This window comes from Giraffa tippelskirchi, chromosome 2 (genome assembly GCF_054371585.1).
Source record: "Giraffa tippelskirchi isolate mGirTip1 chromosome 2, T2T-mGirTip1v1.2.pri, whole genome shotgun sequence".
NCBI classification, from domain to species: domain Eukaryota; kingdom Metazoa; phylum Chordata; class Mammalia; order Artiodactyla; family Giraffidae; genus Giraffa; species Giraffa tippelskirchi.
In genome coordinates this window covers 218,887,178-218,907,645 of record NC_137276.1, presented here as the reverse complement: position 1 = coordinate 218,907,645, position 20,468 = coordinate 218,887,178, and the positions used below count along the sequence as shown (strand labels likewise).

General features: G+C 39.3%; 1 long non-coding RNA gene and 1 other non-coding gene across 2 annotated transcripts in view; one reads left to right on the top strand and one right to left on the bottom strand.

Moving 5' to 3' along the window:
* Positions 1–1,173: 1,173 nt before the first annotated feature.
* The window catches only part of LOC145532421 (uncharacterized), a 93,536-nt gene continuing 74,241 nt past the window's right edge, over positions 1,174–20,468 (top strand). The window contains exons 1-3 of the long non-coding RNA XR_014073223.1: positions 1,174–1,265; positions 12,974–13,158; positions 14,670–14,746. This is a non-coding gene — a long non-coding RNA (uncharacterized LOC145532421). The remainder of the gene's footprint in view (positions 1,266–12,973; positions 13,159–14,669; positions 14,747–20,468) is intronic.
* Positions 5,441–5,547, bottom strand: LOC145539960 (U6 spliceosomal RNA). Its single transcript, XR_014078097.1, has one exon. It is a non-coding gene; the product is annotated as a U6 spliceosomal RNA (small nuclear RNA).

The window sequence follows — 20,468 nt, the reverse complement described above, 5'->3', positions numbered from 1 at the left end:
TCTGTTGAGTCGGTGATGCCATCCAACCAACTCATCCTCTGTCGTCGCCGCCTTCTCCCACCTTCAATCTTTCCCAGCATCAGGGTCTTTTCAAATGAGTCAGTTATATTGTCATCCTGCTTATTTAGCTTATATGCAGAGTACATCAGGAGAAATGTTGAGCTGGATGAAGCACAAGCTGAAATCAAGATTGCCAGGAGAAATATCAATAACCTCAGATATGCAGATGACACCACCCTTACGGCAGAAAGCAAAGAATAACTAAAGAGCCTCTTGATGAAAGTGAAAGAGGATAGTGAAAAAGTTGGCTTAAAACTCAACATTCAGAAAACTAAGATCGTGGCATCCTGTCCCATCACTTCATGGGAAATAGATGGGGAAACAGTGGAAACAGTGACAGACTTTATTTTTTTGGTCTCCAAAATCACTGCAGATGGTGACTGCAGCCATGAAATTAAAAAGCATTTGCTCCTTGGAAGAAAAGTTATGACCAACCTAGACAGCATATTAAAAAGCAGAGACATTACTTTGCCAACAAAGGTTCATCTAGTCAAAGCTATGGTTTTCCCAGTAGTCATGTACGGATGTGAAAGTTGGACTATAAAGAAAGCTGAGCACCGAAGAATTGATTCTTTTGAAACGTGGTGTTGTAAAAGACTCTTAGAAGACCCTTGGACTGCAAGGAGATCCAACCAGTCCATCCTAAAGGAAATCAGTCCTGAATATCCACTGGAAAGACTGATGCTGAAGCTGAAACTCTGACACTTTGGCCACCTGATTCAAAGGGCTCATTCTGCAGCTAAAAGGTGATACATTTTTATTAGTCTTGATCAGCTACCACAGTAACTTGGGAAACTGGGAAATAAGTCTGATTTTAATTTTTCCAGCTTTGTTGAGATTTAACTGTCATAGAACATTGTATAAGTTTAAGGTATACAATGTAGTGACTTTGTATACATATATATTGCAAAATGATTACCATGAAAAGCTTAGTTAACACATCTATCACCTCATAAAGTTACAATTATTTTTGTGGTGAGAAATTTCAAAATCTACCCTTCTAACAACTTTCAAATATATAATACAGTGTTGTTAACTATTGTCACCATGCTGTAGGTTGCATCCTCAGAACTTATTCATGTCATAATTGGAAGTTTATACCCTTGGAATACCATCACTCATTTCCCCTACCAACATCCTTCACCTCTGCAAACCACCAATCTCCTCTCTGTTTCTATGAGAATCGTAGAAGAGTCCACACATATGTGAGATCATACCATATTTTCTTTCTCTGTTTGACTTATTTCACTTAGCATAGTGCCCTCAAGGTTTATCCATGTTATTACAAATAGCAGAACTTCTTTCTTTTTTACAGCTGAATAATATTTTGGAGATATAGATTATTTATCAATATTCTATTTATTCATTCATTTACCAATAGACACTTAGGTTGTTTCCCTGTCTTGGCTATTGTAACTATTGCTACAGTGAACACAGGAGTGTAGATATCTCTTCGAGACAGTTATTTAATTTCATTCAGGTATATACTCAGAAGTGGAAGTGCTGGATCATATGATAGTTCTATTTTGAATTTTTTGAGGAACCTCCATACTGTTTTCCATGGTGGTTGTATCAATTTACCTTTCTACCAACAGTTCCCTTTTCTCCCTATCCTTGTCAAACTTGTGATTTCTTGTCTATTTGATGATAGCCATTCTAACAGATATGAGGTTATAGCTTATTGTGATTTTGATCTGCATTTCCCTGATGACTAGTAATGTTGAGCACCTCTCCTTGTATTTGTTTAAGCCTGATTTTTAACACTTTGTCTTCACTAGACAGGTTTTATCCACACTCCATAGAATGGGAAGGTTCAGGGAAAATGAGGTCGAGTCTATGGATCGATTGTTATTATCATGTTGTGTGGCTGATGACTCTCTTATTTTTGATGGACCCCAGAGTGTGGTTGCCAACTGCATTATATTCCTTTATTCCCTCATTTCTCCTTTTTTTTTTTTTTTAACAAAAAACACTTATTGAATATTCTGTTTGTCCCCGTTAGTTTATTCTCAATCGTTGGGCACAGATCTGTGTTAGTCTTCCATCACTGCTAACAAATTGCCACAAACTTAGTGGCTTAAAATAACACAAATTTATTGTCTCATAGCTTTAGAGGTCAGAGTCTGACACAGATCACTGGGCTAAAACCAAGATGTTAGTAAGGCTACATTCCTTCTCTGAGGTTATGGGGGAATATGTTTCCTTGCTTCTTCCAGCTTCTAAAGGCTGCCTGCTTTCCTTGGCTTGAGGGCTCCCTTTCAATTTTCAAAGCCAACAACATAGAGCCTCTCTGACCCTGCTTGCCTCATCACATCTCTTTTTCTGCTTCCCTCCTCCATTTTTGGAGAAGGCAATGGCACCCCACTCCAGTACTCTTGCCTGGAAAATTCCATGGATGGAGAAGCCTGGTGGGCTGCAGTCCATGGGGTCGCTAAGAGTCGGACACGACTGAGCGACTTCACTTTCAGTTTTCCCATTCATGCACTGGAGAAGGAAATGGCAACCCACTCCAGTATCCTTGCGGAGAATCCCAGGGATGGCGGAGCCTGGTGGGCTGCTGTCTATGGGGTCGCACAGAGTCGGGCATGACTGAAGTGACTTAGCAGTAGCAGCCTCCATTTTTAAGGACCCTTGTGATGACATGGGGCCTGCACAGATAATCCAGGGAATCTCCCTATTTTAAGGTCAGCTGAACATCAAACTTAATTCCATCAGCAACTTTAATTCCCTTTGCCATGTGACATAATATATTCACAGGTTCTAGGGATTAACATGTGGACATCTGTGTCAGGGTCATTATTCTGTCTACCATGTGATTCCTTGGACTCTGCTTCTTGTCCTTCCTTATTGGCTGTATAAAAGTTATATAGAATATAAAGGGTGGTCTCTTCCTGTGGCCCTCTCTCCCTGACTCCATCCTTTCTACACCTCACACGCTCTCATCTCTACTTGCCTAACTGACCCCTGTGTGTACGTGCTAAGTCGCTTCAGTCATGTCTGACTCTGTGTGACTCTATGGACTGTAGCTTGCCAGGCTCCTCTGTCCATGGGATTCTCCAGGCAAGATTACTGGAGTGGGTTGCCATGCCCTTCTCCAGGGGATCTTCCCCACCTAGGGATCGAACCCATGTCTCTTGCCTCTCTTGTATTGGTAGGCAGGTTCTTTACCACTAGTGCCACCTGGGAAGACCAGTTGTCTCCCAGGTCTGACATTTTCTTGCTGGCTTTTCCCATCATCCATTATTGACTATATTTTTGAGTTCAAGGCACATCTTATACTTTGTCTTTGGACAAGCTATTCTATTCTTCTTAGTTCGTGAGTTACATGATTAAAATGTAGAGAGTTAATCATAGCAAGTGATTATAATAAGCCCTCTTATGGTTTCCCACTATGAGTAAGGACAGCAATCATCCTTCTGCTTGGTGTTATGGTGTGATAGTTGCTTTTCTTAAAATTTCAGTGCTAGCTCCTGCATCTCTCTATTTTTCAGTTTTCTTTTTCTTATTTTTAACCACAGTAAGAATAGTGTTAGAAATGGCTTATGAGGAAGCTTGGGTTTCCCTGGTGGTTCAGACAGTAAAGAATCTGCAATGTAGAAAAACCCAGGTTTGATCCCTGGGTCAGGAAGATCCCTTGGATAAGGGAATGGCAACCCACTTTAATATCCTTGCCTGGATAATTCCATGGACAGAGGAACTTGGGGTGCTACAGTCCATGGGTCCCAAAGAATTGGACAAGTCTGAGTGCTAATACTACTCTTACTATGAGGAAACTTACAGAGCCAGAGAATATGAGAAGCCGTGGCATAGTCTAAAATTTTTACAGGGTTTGCAAAGTACTAAGAATCAAGGAGATTATTTTTATTTGCATTTAGAGGAAAGGTTAGTAGGGAAAAAATTTTTTTAAAGAAAAAAAGCCAGTCAAATAAGCCATTACTCATGTGAAAACAGTGAAGAAGATTTTAGCTTTCACTTACAAAGATGAAGATTAGGTGAAAATTTCATAACAAATCTCAAAAACACAGATTGATTTCACAGCTGAAGAATTTTTCAGTGATTTGGGAATATTTTGTTTTACAATTTAAGTATTTTTTTCCATTCTACTAAAAAACTGGGTTTACAGTAAATGGGGAAAATGACCTAAATGTATTTTCATTTTAGAAAATGATACCAAATTTCTAAAATGGCAATCTGAACAATTTGGTTATATTCTATTGTAATTGCAGATAATATTCATTTTTCTTTAGTATTTATTCAATAGGCAAAACAATATTTATTCTTACAAATTAAGTTTTTAAACCTTAACATTTGTTGTGGACAAAATTTGACCTACCTAGAATGTTGACATTTTATTACTGTGATAAACCTGTTTCAAAGTTCTCTAAAATAAACAATATTTCAATGAAAAGTGATCAATGAAGAAAAGTGAGAAAATAACATGTACTTTCGTGGTTTTCGAAAATTTTCCATTTTAAAAAACAGGTCAGGCTATCAGCTGGAACGTTATACCTACCATAACAAGTTGTAGATGAGAAATGTGGCCTTTTTTTATTTTTATTTTTTATTACTCTAGAGCTAAATTATCTAGCTCTAAGAGTAAGGCCAAGTTTCATATCCAAATCAGGTGGAAGAATAGTAATTACTTTAAGATTATTTTGCCAATAAAAAGAAATTTAGAAAGAGGTATGAAAATAATGAAAATAAATGTCTCAACATGAGCTCTCAGAAACATAACCATGTAATTTTGTCCCTCCAGTAAACGAATTCTGTTTAGTGGGTGTGGTGCATATATGATTTAGTGAAAGTTTGAAATCCTATATTTTGTATCTCTAAAGTATTGGAGAATAATTAGAGCAATCTGTGGTATTCATTTTAGCATTTCTTCTAAGGATCAAAACTGAACCACCAATTTATGATGAGCTCTTAGGCATTCAGATGTATTTGGTTTTCCTTGGTTGGTTCAATTGAGTGGATGGAATTGCAATTGAGTGGGTGGAATTATTATTGGAATCCAATAATACAATACGGTTTAAAATCATTTGAGCGAATAAGTCAGTTTAGCAATTCCTATTGCTGCTGAAGTTCCCAGTCAGCCATTTGTAAAGTAACCTGCTTGTAACGTTGGCAACAAATTTGATTAGTAAATATTTGCTTATCTGATAGACCCAATGTACTTTTTCTTTCTTTTAAAAATCTATTTATTTTATAGTTGAAGGATAATTGCTTCATAGAATTTTGTTGTTTTCTGTCAAACCTCAACATGAGTCAGCCATAGGTATACATATGTCCCCTCCCTCTGGAACCTCCCTCCCACCTCCCTCCCCATCCCACCCCTCTAGGTTGATACAGAGCCCCTGTTTGAGTTCCCTGAGTCACACAGAAAAATAAGGAATGCTTCACGAATTTGTGTGTCATCTTTGTGCAGGGGCCATGCTAATCTTCTCTGGATCATTCCAATTTTAGTATATATGCTGGTGAAGTGAGCACCCAATGTGCTTTTGACAAGTATAACATATTAGGAAGAAAAAGACTTTTATTCAGAAACATTTCTACCCAGTTTGAAACATAGTCAACTTTCTGGGCTCTGGACTGAAAATGCTTAATGTGGTCACTAAATGTATCATCTAGACTCATGTCAGAGGTCTTAGAGTTCTCAGAAATCTGGGAGCAGAGAACAGATAAGACATGATATGAAATATATAAAAAAAGAATGAAAAAGGCAGTCCTCTATTTCTTAAAACATTGACATGAATTCTACTTAAAGAGCTGAGGTTTGAAAGAGACTCATGGACACAAAAAACTTACAGTTACCAGAGGGGAAAGGTGGGAGGGGAGAGGGATAAATTAGGAGGCTGGGATTAATTTATATACTCTACTATGTATAAGATATGTAACTAACAGGGACCTACTGTATGGCACAGGGAACTATACTCAGTTAAAGTAATAACCTACAAGAGAAAAGAATCTGAAAAGGAATATATATATATATGTACATATATACATATATATAACTGAATTGCTATGCTGTAGACCTGAAACTTACATGATATACTTCAATAAAAAATTAAAAAACCTAATGTGTAAGAGGAACATAAGAAGTACAGAGAGGGTATTTTATATGTGTGCCTCTGTGTTATGCTGCAGTAATGAGAAGAATCTAAATCACATTTCCTGTAATGTCCCAAGACTGAATGTTATATGTTTGACTAAAAAAAACACATGTTGAGAAAAAGAAACCAAGATGTCTTATGCTCAGGAATGGGACTTGCAGACACACTTCAGAGAACAATGTGGGTGGGGAATTTTTTAAATGAATTATCCACTTGCCACGTATTCAGAAAATTTTTGATCAAGACAGTCCTTTGAGTTTTAGTAACACATGGGATTTCACACTTTCTCTGAGCAATTCGAGTTTCCTTCTCAGAATCTTTTAACTGCTTAGCTTGAATTGTATCATGTCATTAACTGAAAAATTTATGGGCTCAAATGTAAATTGATTCTTGAAAAAAGGTAGGAAAATAATCTTATAAAAATTATTTTAATTATATTTGTATTATGAAGTAAAAATAGTGCATAAGGTTTGAAAATTCTTATTAAATGTTGTACTCAGTGGAAAAGATTTTTAAATAGATAAAATAGATTCTAGTGCATCACTGTTCCAATTTTAATCTCAAAATCTCCATTTTGAGATTATGAATTAAAACCTGTATATTGTAGAAGATAGATTATCAGAAATTGTATTTTAAAGTTAATTAAACAAAGTGCATCCTATTTATGTTATTAAAAATTCAAGTATAGGCAACTGTATTCAGAATTGAGAGAAAAACATAGGACACCAAAAAAATCATTGGTGAAAAATGATTCAATATCAATACAAAAATCAAAATCATAAAACTTAATGGATCTTATCTTAGGAAACCTTTTTAATGAATTAGTCAGTTTTAAGAATTTAAAGCATAAGATTATAAATTAGTTCTTTTCAATTAATATTTAAAAATGTACTTAGTATAAACCAGAGCTTTGTTACATAAAAACCTAGGTTAGTGTAGAATATCATAGCTTAAAGGAGAAAATTAGACATTTTTGATATGGCTTCTGTGTACCTCTTTCTAAAATTCTACTGAAAGGAAGATGCTTCTGTGGGTAACAGACAATTATATTGTTAACTTAAATATTTAAAAAAGATGACTTGGATGTTACTCATGAACAAGTCTGGAAGTGCTTGATCTTACAACAGTTAGCATGAGTCAACATGGATTTTTGACCAATCAATCCGATCAAATGAATTGACTTTTTAAAAATGGAAATAACCATAGTCATAGATAATCCCATTCAAGAAAAAAGAAACCAAAAAAAAAAAAAAACCCCCAAAATACCACCTGTCTAGACACAATTGCTTTTATAGTTACTATTTGATTTTAGAATTCTTGGAATATAGTAATAACACCTACTATTTGCTGGGCAACTACTTTATGCCAGACAATTTTCTAGAAACTTTTCATGACTTCTGATTAAATTCTCAAAAAGTCACAGGGCCGTTATCCTCATATTACGGATAAAGAAAATGGGGTCTCGGTTTAAATGGCTTGTCCCAGATTGTACTGTAAGTGGCAGAGGTGGAGTTGAGATATGCCTTTTTCTGAAACCTCTGTTTCCTGCCTCAACCTTGGACTGCCTCACCCAAGGTCAAAGACAGCACTAGGCCTAGTATGACCAATTCTTTCTGTTGTCCCGTGAAAGAGGGATTTTTGGAATGTTGGGACTTTCAGAACTAAGCTTGAGAAAGTCTTGGGCAAACCCAGGTGAATTGGTTACTGTATCTGTAGGCATGTTCTTCTGGCTAGTTCATAGTCAGCAAGGCCATACTGCTGTATTAGAAGCTTCCTATTCCTGTTAGATTATCTGCACTGGTGAGGCCATTTCTTTAATCAACAGGATAAAACCAGAGAGCTACCTGCCAAAATAGCTGGATAACTGTGTTGACCAGCTCTTGACACATAGGGAGAGCTGAGCTTTCTATCTATCAATCAACCCCAATCTTTAGCATAACTTCAGAGCTCTCAGCTAAAATAGGTTCAAGACATTTTATCATAAATCTCTAATGTAGGACAAAAGGGAGCAAAAAAGATGAAAGCAAAAATTTATGAATTTAAAAAGGAAGTTTAGCATATACATTCCAAGCACAGTTCATTGAAAGGATCAATTACTAGACAAACTTCAAGCAAAACAACAAAGACAATAACAACAACAGGAGAGAGATGTATTTACACCCTTGGTATTTAATGCAAAGAGAATCAGGGTGTTCTCTGATAAAAATGCTCTTTTATTTTTCATTTTCATTTTTAAGTGGAGTATAAGTCACAATGTTGTATTAGTTTCAGTCAGTCAGTTCAGTCACTCAGTTGTGTCCGACTCTTTGTGACCCCATAACTGCAGCACGCCAGGCCTCCCTCTCCATCACCAACTCCTGGAGTCCACCCAAACCCATGTCCTTTGAGTCAGTGATGCCATCCAACCATCTCATCCTCTGTCGTCCCCTTCTTCTCCTGCCCTCAATCTTTCCCACCATCAGGGTCTTTTCAAATGAGTCGGGTCTTTTCAAATGTTTCAGCTCTTTGCATGAGGTGGCCAAAGTATTGGAGTTTCAGCTTCAACATCAGTCCTTCCAATGAACACCCAGGACTGATCTCCTTTAGGATGAACTGGTTGGATCTCCTTGCTGTCCAAGGGACTCTCAAGAGTCTTCACCAACACCACATTTCAAAAGCATCAATTCTTCGGCGCTCAGCTTTCTTTGTAGTCCAATTCTCACATCCATACATGACCATTGGAAAAACCATAGCCTTGACTAGAAGGACCTTTGTTGACAAAGTAATGTCTCTGCTTTCCAATATGCTGTCTAGGTTGGTCCTAACTTTCCTTCCAAGGAGTAAGCATTTTTTAATTTCATGGCTGCACTCACCATCTGCAGTGATTTTGGAGCCTGATTCAGTTATATATGTATATTAGAGTGGGTAGCCATTTCCTTCTCCAGGGGATCTTTCCAACCCAGGGATTGAACCCGGGTCTCCTGAACCACAGATAGATTCTTTACCATCTGAGCCACCAAGAAAGTCCATAAACACCATGTATATATCCTTTTCCAGATTCTTTTCCATTATAGGTTATTAAAAGATGTTGAGTATAGTTCCCTGTGCTACACAGTAGGTCCTTGTTGCTTACTTATTTGATATAAAGTGGTGCTGTGTGCTTAGTCACTCAGTTGTGTTCCACTATTTGTGACCTCACGGACTGTAGCTGCCCAGGCTCCTCTGTCCATGGCGATTCTCCACGCAAGAATGCTGGAGTGGGTAGCCTATCCTTTCTCCAGGAGATCTTCCCCACCCAGTAGTCGAACTGGGGTCTCCTGCATTGCAGGCAGATTTTTTACCAGCTGAGCTACCAACGTATGTATATTTTAATCTCAAACTTCTAATTTATCTCTCCCCACCCCTCACTAGCCGCCCTTCACCCCTGCCCCTACTATCCCCTTTGGTAACCATAAGAATGTTTTCCATGTCTATGAATTTATTTGTTTTGTAAATAAGTTCAATTGTATCATTTTTTAGATCCCACATATAAATGAAGTATATATTTGTTTTTGACTTCATTTAGTATGATAATCTCTAGGTTCAACCATGTTGCTGCAAATGACATTATCTCATTCTTTTTTATAGTTGAGTAATATTATTGTATAAATATATTGCATCTTCTTTATCCATTCATCTGTCAATGGACATTTAGATTGCTTCCATGGCTTGGCTGTTGTCAAGAGTGCTGCAGTGAGCATTGGGCTACAGGTATCTTTACAAGTTAGGGTTGTTGCTGAATATATGCCAAGCAGTGTGACTGTGATCATATGGTAGCTCTATTTTTAGTTTTTTAAGGAACATTCATATTGTTCTTCATAGTGGCCACCAATTTACATTCTCACCAACAGAGTAGGAGGATTACTTTCTCTTCACACCCTCTCCAACATTTATTAGTTGTAGAGTTTTTGATGATGGCCATTCTGACTGGTATGAGATGATACCTCATGATAGTTTTGATTTGCATTTCCCTAATGATTAGAAATATTGAAAATTTTCTTTTTATTAACATAGTGTTTCACTTACAAGTCCTTTATTTTTCTGTTCAATCTAATACCTTTTCTGTGAGTATTCTCGTAACTTTTATTTGTACTTTTTTTCTAGTAGGATTGTAAATTTCTTATTGGTGGAATATATGCTTTTAGGTCAGCATAGTAGGTAAAATCATAGACTCTGGGGTCAGAATGCTAATTTCAAGCTGTTGACCACGAGCAAAATTACTTAACTTCCCTGTTCCTGGTTCCTTCCTCTTTAAAGTAGAGACAATAATAGTTCTTCCCATATAAGGTTGTTGTGGGGAATTAAGTGGGTTATTTTATGTAAAAAATTTATGATAATACCTGCCACAAAGGCTATGCTAGCTATATTATCATGATTATTTTTTGGTCTTGGGTGATTCTATGCTGTCTTTGCATTTGGAACAGGTGTCACGGCTGTTGATCTGGCCAGAGTTGGGGCGTATTTGGCATCTAGCACATCTGCTGAGTTTCACAGTCACTTTTTCTAAGAAATAGGAATGTGTTATTGTTTTCTGCTTTTAATGTACTAATCAATCCTATGGTGGAACCAAGAATATAGCAATTCTTACCAGTATTCAGAGAAGTTGCCATCTTGAATTTGAAGCTGGAATAGTTTTCCTCTGCATAAGTGGAAGAGTGTCTCTGATCATACCCACCGCTCACTGCCCCCCACCCCTCCACGGCGCCCCGTTAAGTTACAAATAAGTCATATATGTTGAGACTAGCTTTGTTAAAGAAAAACTATTCCTTGGTGATTTAAAATATAGCACCAAGGCTTATCATTTATGAGCACTACTTTAACCTAGTGTATTAGGGTCTCTAAAACAGGGTGAGATTGCAAAGCCATGAGGCTTGGTGATGGTCTGAAATGATTTACCTACTATTACATGAAAGTGCTTCCAGTGAAATGTGAACTTTAAGAGAGGGAAACTACACCTCTGTAAATTTACTGCCCAGAGACTAGATACCATTTTAGGACACATGCCTTTCAAATACCATATGATTTTAAAATACTGTATGTTCCAATGCTGCCTGCTGTGTCCACTACGTTATGTCTGTGATTCAGAATACTTAATGACATAGTGAGTCATTCCACTCTTGTTTAATCAAGACAAGTTGTGGGATTGATTTAAGGAGGAATGGTATGGTAGTCTGTACAGAAAACAGCTGGTTTTTAGCAGCAGTTGAAGTGTGTAGATATAGACACAATAAACAGAGGTACAGACTTGAAGAAATATCTGAGTTCTAATTTCATGGCTTCTTTCCTGCTTGCTTTATAATGCTAAATTATCTAACACAACAACTGTCATTACTAATTGTTGATTAGATTTTAAAATTATTAAGCATTAAGTAGATTAGTAAGAATTATCATTTGAATTCGAAGGTTATGATCAAGTTTATGAAGTGTGGTTGAAAATGTAAAACACTGACAAATTATTAAAGGTATTTATTTTGGCTGAATGTTTATTTAATATGTTCTAGAACAATAGAACAATAATTCTAGGAACACCTAAGCAATTTTATATGAAGGTGTTATATGGGGAAGATCACCGTACATTTACTGAAATTAGAGCATCACCTCTTCTAAGAGGTTTCTGATACTCTGAATGAATTTCTAAATATCTCCTAGGTCATTATATTAAAAATGATAAAAAGGTCTTTGAACATGCAGGAAGTTTTTCAAGAGTATTGGCCTCAGAATATTTCAGGCCAGTATTACTGAACTGTTCATCCATGGCATCTAAGTGTTGGAGGTGCTCCTAAGAAAGGAATACATAAGAAAGCTGAGATCTAGGAAGGGCACGATGAGACAGAAGCTGAATCAATGACAAAGATCTTCCTTCCTTCCTTGCTTGTCTTTCATTCCTGTCTCCTGGATATTGCTTTTTGTGCCTGGATATTCCTTTATTTGGGCTTACCTGATGGCTCAGTGGTAAAGAATCTGCCTGCCAATGCAGGAGACACAGGTTCGATCCCTGATCTGAGACAATCTCATGGAGAAGTAAATGGCAACCCGTTCTAGTATTCTTGCCTGGAGAACCCCATGGATAGAGGAGTCTGGTGACTACAGTCCCTGGGGTCACAGAGTCAGACATGACTCAGTGACTGAACACACATGCACACATTCCTTTATTCCTTGAGTGATAGGGAGCAACTACCCAGAGAACTGATTATAAGGGTTACTAAATGACCAGAGAGTAAATTGGTTATTTGGTCCCAGTTAGCTTTCTGAAAACCACATCCTAAATAGTTATTAATATGTAATAATTGGTAATACATAAATTTATACCTTTTTCCCAGAAACTGGGGAAGGGCTTTTCCTGTTCAGTGAAACCTATCTGGAATATAGATGCGATTCTTGGGGATGAGGCAGCCATTTTGTGAACATCATGATATTAGAAATTTTGGGAGAAAAAAATTATATATGTGGAAAAAGCTTCTTTTTTCTTGTGTATAAAAGTGATATTAGCACAGCTATGGCATGTGAGGAAAGTGGATGTGAAGTTCAAGAAACCCACTTGTGGCAGGTACTGAGGGTTTAATGATTTGACCCTCTATCCAGTTTCTGTCTCCTTTGTTTTTCTCTAGGATGGAGACTGAGTAACAGTGTGCTCAGTATCTCAATGCCCTTGCAGACAGAAGTGGCCATGAACATGATTCTGGCCAGTATATATAGGCTAAAGTCTATGGGGAGGTGAAAATGATATTTTTTAATAAAGCCTTGCTGGGAGAAAGCTTTTAATCCATTTTCCTATTTCTCTGTAGGACATGGAATATTGTAGAAATGTCATGATGAAAGTCATTTGCCAAGGACAGCAAGACAGGGAGAAAGAAGCGGCATGGTGGATCTCTTGCACTGGAACTGGATTACTTACCTCTGACACTGTGAAGTGAAGAAAAGAAAAAAGGAAAATCTGATGTATCAGACAGGATCCTGGCAGATACAAGGGGTGGGCCAAAGGCCTTAAAAATAATTTATGATGAGACTCTTTACAGAGTTATGAGAAAGGAGAAAGGAAATATGTCAGTATTCTTCAGAGAAATAGAACCAACAGATATTTTTCCTTCTTCGTCCCTTCCTCCCTTTCCCCCTTTCCCTTTTCCCTTCCTCCCTCTTTCTTTCTTTTCTCTCTCGCTTCCCCTTCTCTTCTCTCTTTCATTTGGTTTCTGTGATTGTGGGAGTTGACAAGTTCACAATCTGCAGAGTCAATATCTCAGGTTGAGTCTGAAGGCTGACAGGCTGCCTTCAAAGAACTAATGTTGTGTTTCACGGGCCATCAGGCAGGACAATTCTCTCTTACTTAGAAGAGAGTCAGTCTTTTTGAAGTATTCAGGCCTTCAACTAATTGAGTAAGGCCCATCCACTTTTGGGAGGGCAATCTGCTTTACTCAGTCTGTTACTGAAAAGTATGTAGGGTCCAGTTACTGGACGCTCAACAGCCAACAAACCGGCCAGGTTGGTAGAAAGGAAAGTTTGCTTTATTTCAGATGCTGGCAGCTGGGTGGGTGGGGGTGAGTGGATGTAGGGAGGGCAAAAGTCTGTCCAAAGGCCAACTCCTCCTCACCCACAACTGGTAACTAGTGGGGCAAGAGATTTTATAGGTAGAAGGGGGGGGGCTGCTTGTAGAAACAGCACAGTCAGCCCTGACAGTCATCTTAAATTCATCCTCGATGGTCTGACCAGTGTCATCTCGATTGTTTTAGGTACAGTTAATCTTCAGTTCCAGGGTCCATTTGTTCCCATTTTGCTGAGGGCAATTTTGGAATTTTGGCAGCTCATGTCCTGGTTATAGTCTGGTCATCATGTAGTTAGCTTTTCCACCTGGTGCTTTAGTATCTATAAGACAGCTCACAGGATATGGCTCAGAATATTGTCTATAGTCCTTGAGAAAGAGCAAAAGGTCCTTGACTATGCTTAATGACTACATTGTTATTATTTGGTCTCCTCTGACTGTTCTCCTTTGTTTCTGTATTTCTCATTTCTCTGATTAAACTTATTCTTTGGCTAAAGTTTTCCATAGGCAAAAAGCAGACAGAGGACATGGGGTGGAGGTGGGGGGTGGGGGGAGGCAGGAACCATAGGGTCCTGCTCCATTTCACGTCTACCATGTAAATGTTAATCTCATCCCCAAACACCTCTGTTGACACACTCAGAATAAAGTTTGACAAAATATCTGGGCACCTTGTGCCCCAGTCAGGTTAATACATAAAATTAGCCACCATAGGAACTCATAAGAGATGGTGCAACGCCACTAGAAATGGTGGGGATTTTGATGGGTTAGGGGAGGGAAGAGTGGTCACTGGATCAGAAAAAACTTGAATAAGAACAGATGCTGCCTTATATGATCTTTGAGTACAAAGAAAAATAACTCTGCCAGAACTATAGCTACACAAGTAAAGGAGTCAGGGTGGAGATTGTGGGAAATAAATATGTGATCCTTTCTCTTCCTGCTTAAGCCAGAGGGCAGAAGAGTTTGGGTGATGCTGTCTATGAAGGTCTACCTCTTGTGACAGGGAATAGGGCAGAGACTGGTGAAGGTAAGTGGGGAGATTGAAATTAACTAGCATACATTAATAATTTAAGCCATCCTTAACTTCATTAAGTTAATTTATAAAAACCAGCATAGGATAATTATGCTGCTCAATCAATTGCAATTCTAACTAATGCTGCTGCTGCTGCTGCTGCTAAGTCGCTTCAGCGTGTCCGACTCTGTGCGACCCCATAGATGGTAGCCCTAAGTAATGCAGAAGGTGATAAATGAGTTACTTTAGTCACTGGACTTTGTTTCCTCGATTGAAACACTATTCATATTGGATCATATAGATGATGGCTTTTGATGTATTGTCCAATTAAGGGACATGATAGTGGGCTTCCAAATCACTGCGGCTAGTGACTGAAGCCATTAAATTAAAAGACACTTGCTCTATGTAAGGAAAGCTATGACAAACCTAGACAGTTATTGAAAAACAGAGGCATCACTTTGCCAACAAAAGGTCTGTATAGTCAAAGCTATAGTTTTTCTAATAGTCATGTGACGGTGTGAGAGTAGGACTATAAAAAAGGCTGAGTGTCAAAGAATTGATACTTTCGAATTGTGGTGCTGGAGAAAACTCTTGAGAGTCCCTTGGACAGCAGGGAGATCAAACTAATCAATTCTAAAGGAAATCAACCCTGAATATTCATTGAAAGGAATGATGCTGAAGCTGAAGCTCCAATACTGTGGCCATATGATGCAAAGAGATGACTCATTAGAAAAGACCCTGATGCTGGGAAAGATTGAGGGTAGGAGAAGAAGGAGGTGGCAGAAGATGAGATGATTGGATGGCATCACCAATTCAATGGACGTGAGCTTGAGCAAACTCTGGGAGATGGTGAAGGACAGGGAGGCCTGGCGTGCTGCAGTTTCATGGGGTCACAAAGAGTTGGAGACAAGTTGCTGACTGAACAACAACAACAGCAGCAGCAACAACAACATAGTACAGTCGACAAGAAACATGTGGTTTGCTTGATTATTCACATATTAAATAATTTCATATGTTTCTCAAGAAATTTGCTCATTCAAATAATAAGAAATAAGAGAATTGTAGATGATTTTTGAGAATGGAAAATTAGTACCTCTGTGTTTCTGCTAAGGAAATGTCGAACAAATATTCAAACAACATTGATTTGAAGGGGAAGCAAATTACTAGGCTCCCTTGTTCAGACACTGGGTCTAAGGTTCTAGCTAATTCCTACTTCATGGTTTGAAATTTTCTAATGTCTGAAGAGACAGTTGGTCTTGTGGTTGGGTGACATATGATCCAGCTACTGCTGGTGTTTCCTGGCTCTGACTAAGGCAGAGACTCAGTTTACTTGTGCAGGAATCTGCACATGGGGCTGTGTCTGGGTCTTCCAGGATTCCAGTCAGTTCCTGTGGGCCTTGGAGTCTGGCTCAGAAGGCAGAAGGCAGCAGCTCTTGTTACACGATGCAGAACTACTGGGGTTTGGGATGCTGGCCAATCTGCTCATGGAGAAGAGAAACTGCTTTCAACAATACTGTCAAGTAGTTTATCTGATGGGTGGGTGAATACACTGACTCAGTCATGAACTCATAACTCCTACTTGAGAGCAGACGTGGCTAAGTGCTTATCTAGCTCTGCTATGACTAAAGTCACATATCTTTAAATGTGTGTGGGCGTGGCAGTCCAGGATGCAAATAAGCCAAACATCTGAATTACCCAGAGAAAATAACAACTCCACTGATCCAAACTTGGCAGCTGTACACACTGTTGTAAAAGAGCACTGACTCACAGCAGCTGTGGTCATTTCCAAGTGGCCAGAAAGATTGGATGGAAGGACAGGAATCCCACAGGGTGTGATGGTCACCTCAATTGAATGGCATGGCCCCATGAGTACTTGAAACCTTTCTCAAATACTAAAGTGTGAGGCTCTGTGATGTTAGGGACTGACATGCTGAAGATCCCAGGTTTCTTGCATGGACCATAATGGTGACATGGATATAGATGTGGGGGACTGGGTGTTCTTTTAAACATGGTATATCTCTTGGGGGTCCTTAGTTTTTATATCCTTTGCAGTAAGTTGGTTGCTGGGTAGAGTTCTTCATAGAGGAATATGGAAATAACCATGGAATTTTGACGATTTGTAGTTATTACAAATTTTATGGATCATTAGGGATTTTTTCTGATTGTGTTTTAGTTTTATCTTTTTTTTTTTTTTTGAGTTGCTTAGCATGAAAATCTAGCACTTTTAGCATAGGTATGGAAAATACATTTTTTATGATATTTAGAACTTCTTCTTGCCATCACATTGTATAGTCCATGAGGGTACATATGTCTCTTTCTATCTTGACACTCAACTGACATCTGGAGATAACTCAAAAGCAAATTAATTCTTTTTAGTGCAATCTCTTGGGAATATAGAGGGCATACGTCCATAATGTCCAGTTAAAGTCTTAAAAATCTTTTCCCCCTATATTTTGGTTATCTATTTCTGATTGACAAACCACTGCCAGATTTAGTGTCTTAATATCATTTAGTGGGAATTCCCAGGTGGCTCAGTGGTAAAGAATCCACCTGCCCATGCAGGAGATGCAGGAAACGCAGGTTCAATCCCTGGGTCAAGAAGGTCCTCTGGAGGAGGAAATGGCAACCCACTCCAGCATTCTTGCCTGGAAAATCCCATGGACAGAGGATCCTGGTGGGCTACAGTCCCTGGGGTCACAAACAGATGGACATGACTGAGCAACTGAGCACACAGCACCTCATTTAGTAGTGGAGTTGATGATGTCAGCTGGGCAGTAGTTCTGTTCTTGTGCTGCGGTCATCCGGAAGCTCCTCTGGGTGTGTGTAAGAGGCCACTGCAGATATTTTTAGGCTCAGTCTTGAAGATTACACAGTATCACTTCAGTCACTTCTATTGGCCAAAGCAAGTCACAGATTCAAAGCAACTGAAGAAGATTCTACCTCTTGATAGACATAGGGGCAATGTTTGTGGCCATCTTTAATCCTCCACGGCTCGTCTTTCTCAATATCCTAAACACAAGGTCACTGCACCTAAATCTCTTCCCTCTCTCGGTCTCAACTCTGCTAAGACCTGCCCCCCAATTCTGTTTCTGAAATCTCCCTGCTGCTTCCTTTCCAACCCACACCTTTGTTTTTCTCTGCCCTCTCTGGTGTGAACCCAGCTAGCTTTTCTAGTTTATCCAATATTTCTTTATTATTTATTATCTTGATTTTCATAACAAGTTGTAATTTTTTAAAGGATTGTTAATAACATGATGTTTCTTAATGAGAGCAAACAAATTGGAGAGTGGATGTGAATTTTATTCTTGTCATCTCTTGCTCCTTGGAAGAAAAGCTATGACCAACCTAGATAGCATATTAAAAAGCAGAGATGTTACTTTACCAACAAAGGTCTGTCTGGTCAAAGCTATGGTTTTTCCCATAGTCATGTATGGATGTGAGAGTTGGACTGTAAAGAAAGCTGAACACCGAAGAATTGATGCTTTTGAACTTTGGTGTTGGAGAAAGCTCTTGAGGGTCCTTTGGACTGCAAGGAGATCCAACCAGTCTATTCTAAAGGAAATCAGTCCTGATATTCATTGGAAGGACTGATGCTGAAGCTGAAACTCCAATACTTTGGCCACCTGGTGCAAAGAACTGACTCCTTGGAAAAGACCCTGATGCTGGGAAAGATTGAAGATGGGAGGAGAAGGGGATGACAGAGGATGAGATGGTTAGATGACATCACTGATGTGATTGACATGAATTTATGTAGACTCTGGGAGTCGGTGATGGACAGGGAAGCCTGGTGTGCTGCAGTCCATGGGGTTGCAAAGAGTCAGACACGACTGAGTGATTGAATTGAACTGATATCTATGTTTAGATGATGCACACACGGGAAATGATTTTGTTGGGAAATTATTGCAGATGACATGGGACATTGCTGGTGACATGGGTATTCATTGCAGACGGCACCAGTTGATTTTTAGAAATGTGACCCAAGGGGAGGGCTAGCAGAGAAGGTGAGTGACTCAGGATGGAGTCCTGGAGGTTGCCTTAGGCACCTCACACCTCAGGATTGATGGGAATGGTGCTTATTGAGTACCATGTTAATTTGAAGAGCAGTGGTGCTGCTCCAAGGAAAATCTTGGAGCAGATTAAAGAGTTTATTGTGACTTGAGGCTTCTTAGGAGTATATTTTGAAGAAGGAAATGGTAACCCACTCCAGTATTCTTGCCTGGAGAATCCCATGGACAGAGGAGCTTGGTGGCCTACAGTCCACGAGGTCTCAAGAGTCAGACACAACTTAGTGACACCCAACCAACAGGAGTATATTCCTTGCAGAAGTTAATTTCTGAAGATGATAAACTTTAAGCAAATATATCTTTCAGCAGGTCTGTCCGTAATTTTGTCTCTGTGACAAGAGTGCTAATTGAGGTCATATAGTTATATGTCTAAATATTAAAAAATTATAACTCAGATATGTGTGTGTGTGCTCAGTTGTGTCCAACTCTGTGACCTCATGGACTGTAGCCCTCCAGGTTCCTCTGTCCGTGGAATTTCCCAGGCAAGAATACTGGAATGGGTTGCCCTTTTCTCCTGCAGGGGATCTTCCCAAACCAGAGATTGAACCTCTGTCTTCTACATCTCCTGCATTGGCAGGCGAATTCTTTACCATTGCACCACCTGGGAAGCCCCGTAACTCAAGCACGAATCTATTAAATAAACATTGTTCTGTCTTTCCTTGACAAATATATCTTTATGTTGACCTGGGAGGCTGGGTACCATGATTCTCAGACTTCTTGGAATTCTGTGTTAAAATGTAGCATAGTGGGAAGAGCTGGCCCTGGCCACTGACCGCTCCTCTTTTCTTCCCCACTATTAGCAATCTCTCATGCCAAGAGGGGCCTCATCACATGTGTGTAGATGATGACGATTCAGGCTCCACTTCAAAGCTGTGTCCATAGTCCCTGAATTCAGCAGCCCCTCAGCCACTCCACTGGCCTGGGAGGAGCAAACGGCCAGTGCCATCTGCTTGCAGGAGGCACCATGGTGAAGAGCTCCATTTTGGCCTTGGGAGCAGATTAAGTGATGTCTGGGTGGGCAATTCCAAGGTCCCAGGTACCCAAAACCCGGTCTATAAGGGGAGGCAAAGGTTCCACATGTGCAAGGTTAGGCCTATAAACTTTTGCTTTGGGAAGTGCATGGCGACAGTGGGGCCAGAGTAAGTCCTCTAAAGCACAGGGCTCAGAGCTAGGGCCTCATCCAGGTCAAGGACAATGATGCCTTAAGCTATGGTATGCAAAAATTCCTCCGATTTTTTTTTAACTCGAATACAGCAGCAGAGTCTTATCCTGCACTTTTCTTCACACTGCAGAGGTCCACAGAAGAGTGAGGCTGTTGGGGGTTGGATCAGAGTGTGAAGGAGAGGAAAGTACTCAGCTTAGTGGGGGAGTGAATGAGGCTTAAGACTGGCTGTGGACTTCTGCCGGGAGGTAATTAAGGAGCTGAGTCAGTGTGGGGCGCTGGACCAGGTCATGTGACCTTGATGACTTATGGCTCTCATCCAAGGAGCCTACCTTATGGTAGACAGTTACACTGGGACTTTAGGGATTCAAATTTTTGGAACAGCCTAGAGATAAGAGAATACCCATGTGTAAGGTATACATAAGAAGTCCAAAATATTGAAGGGGTTTTAAAAGCATTTCAAACAGTCCTTTGTGCTCAGAGATTAAATGAAGGAGAGAGTTTTGTACTG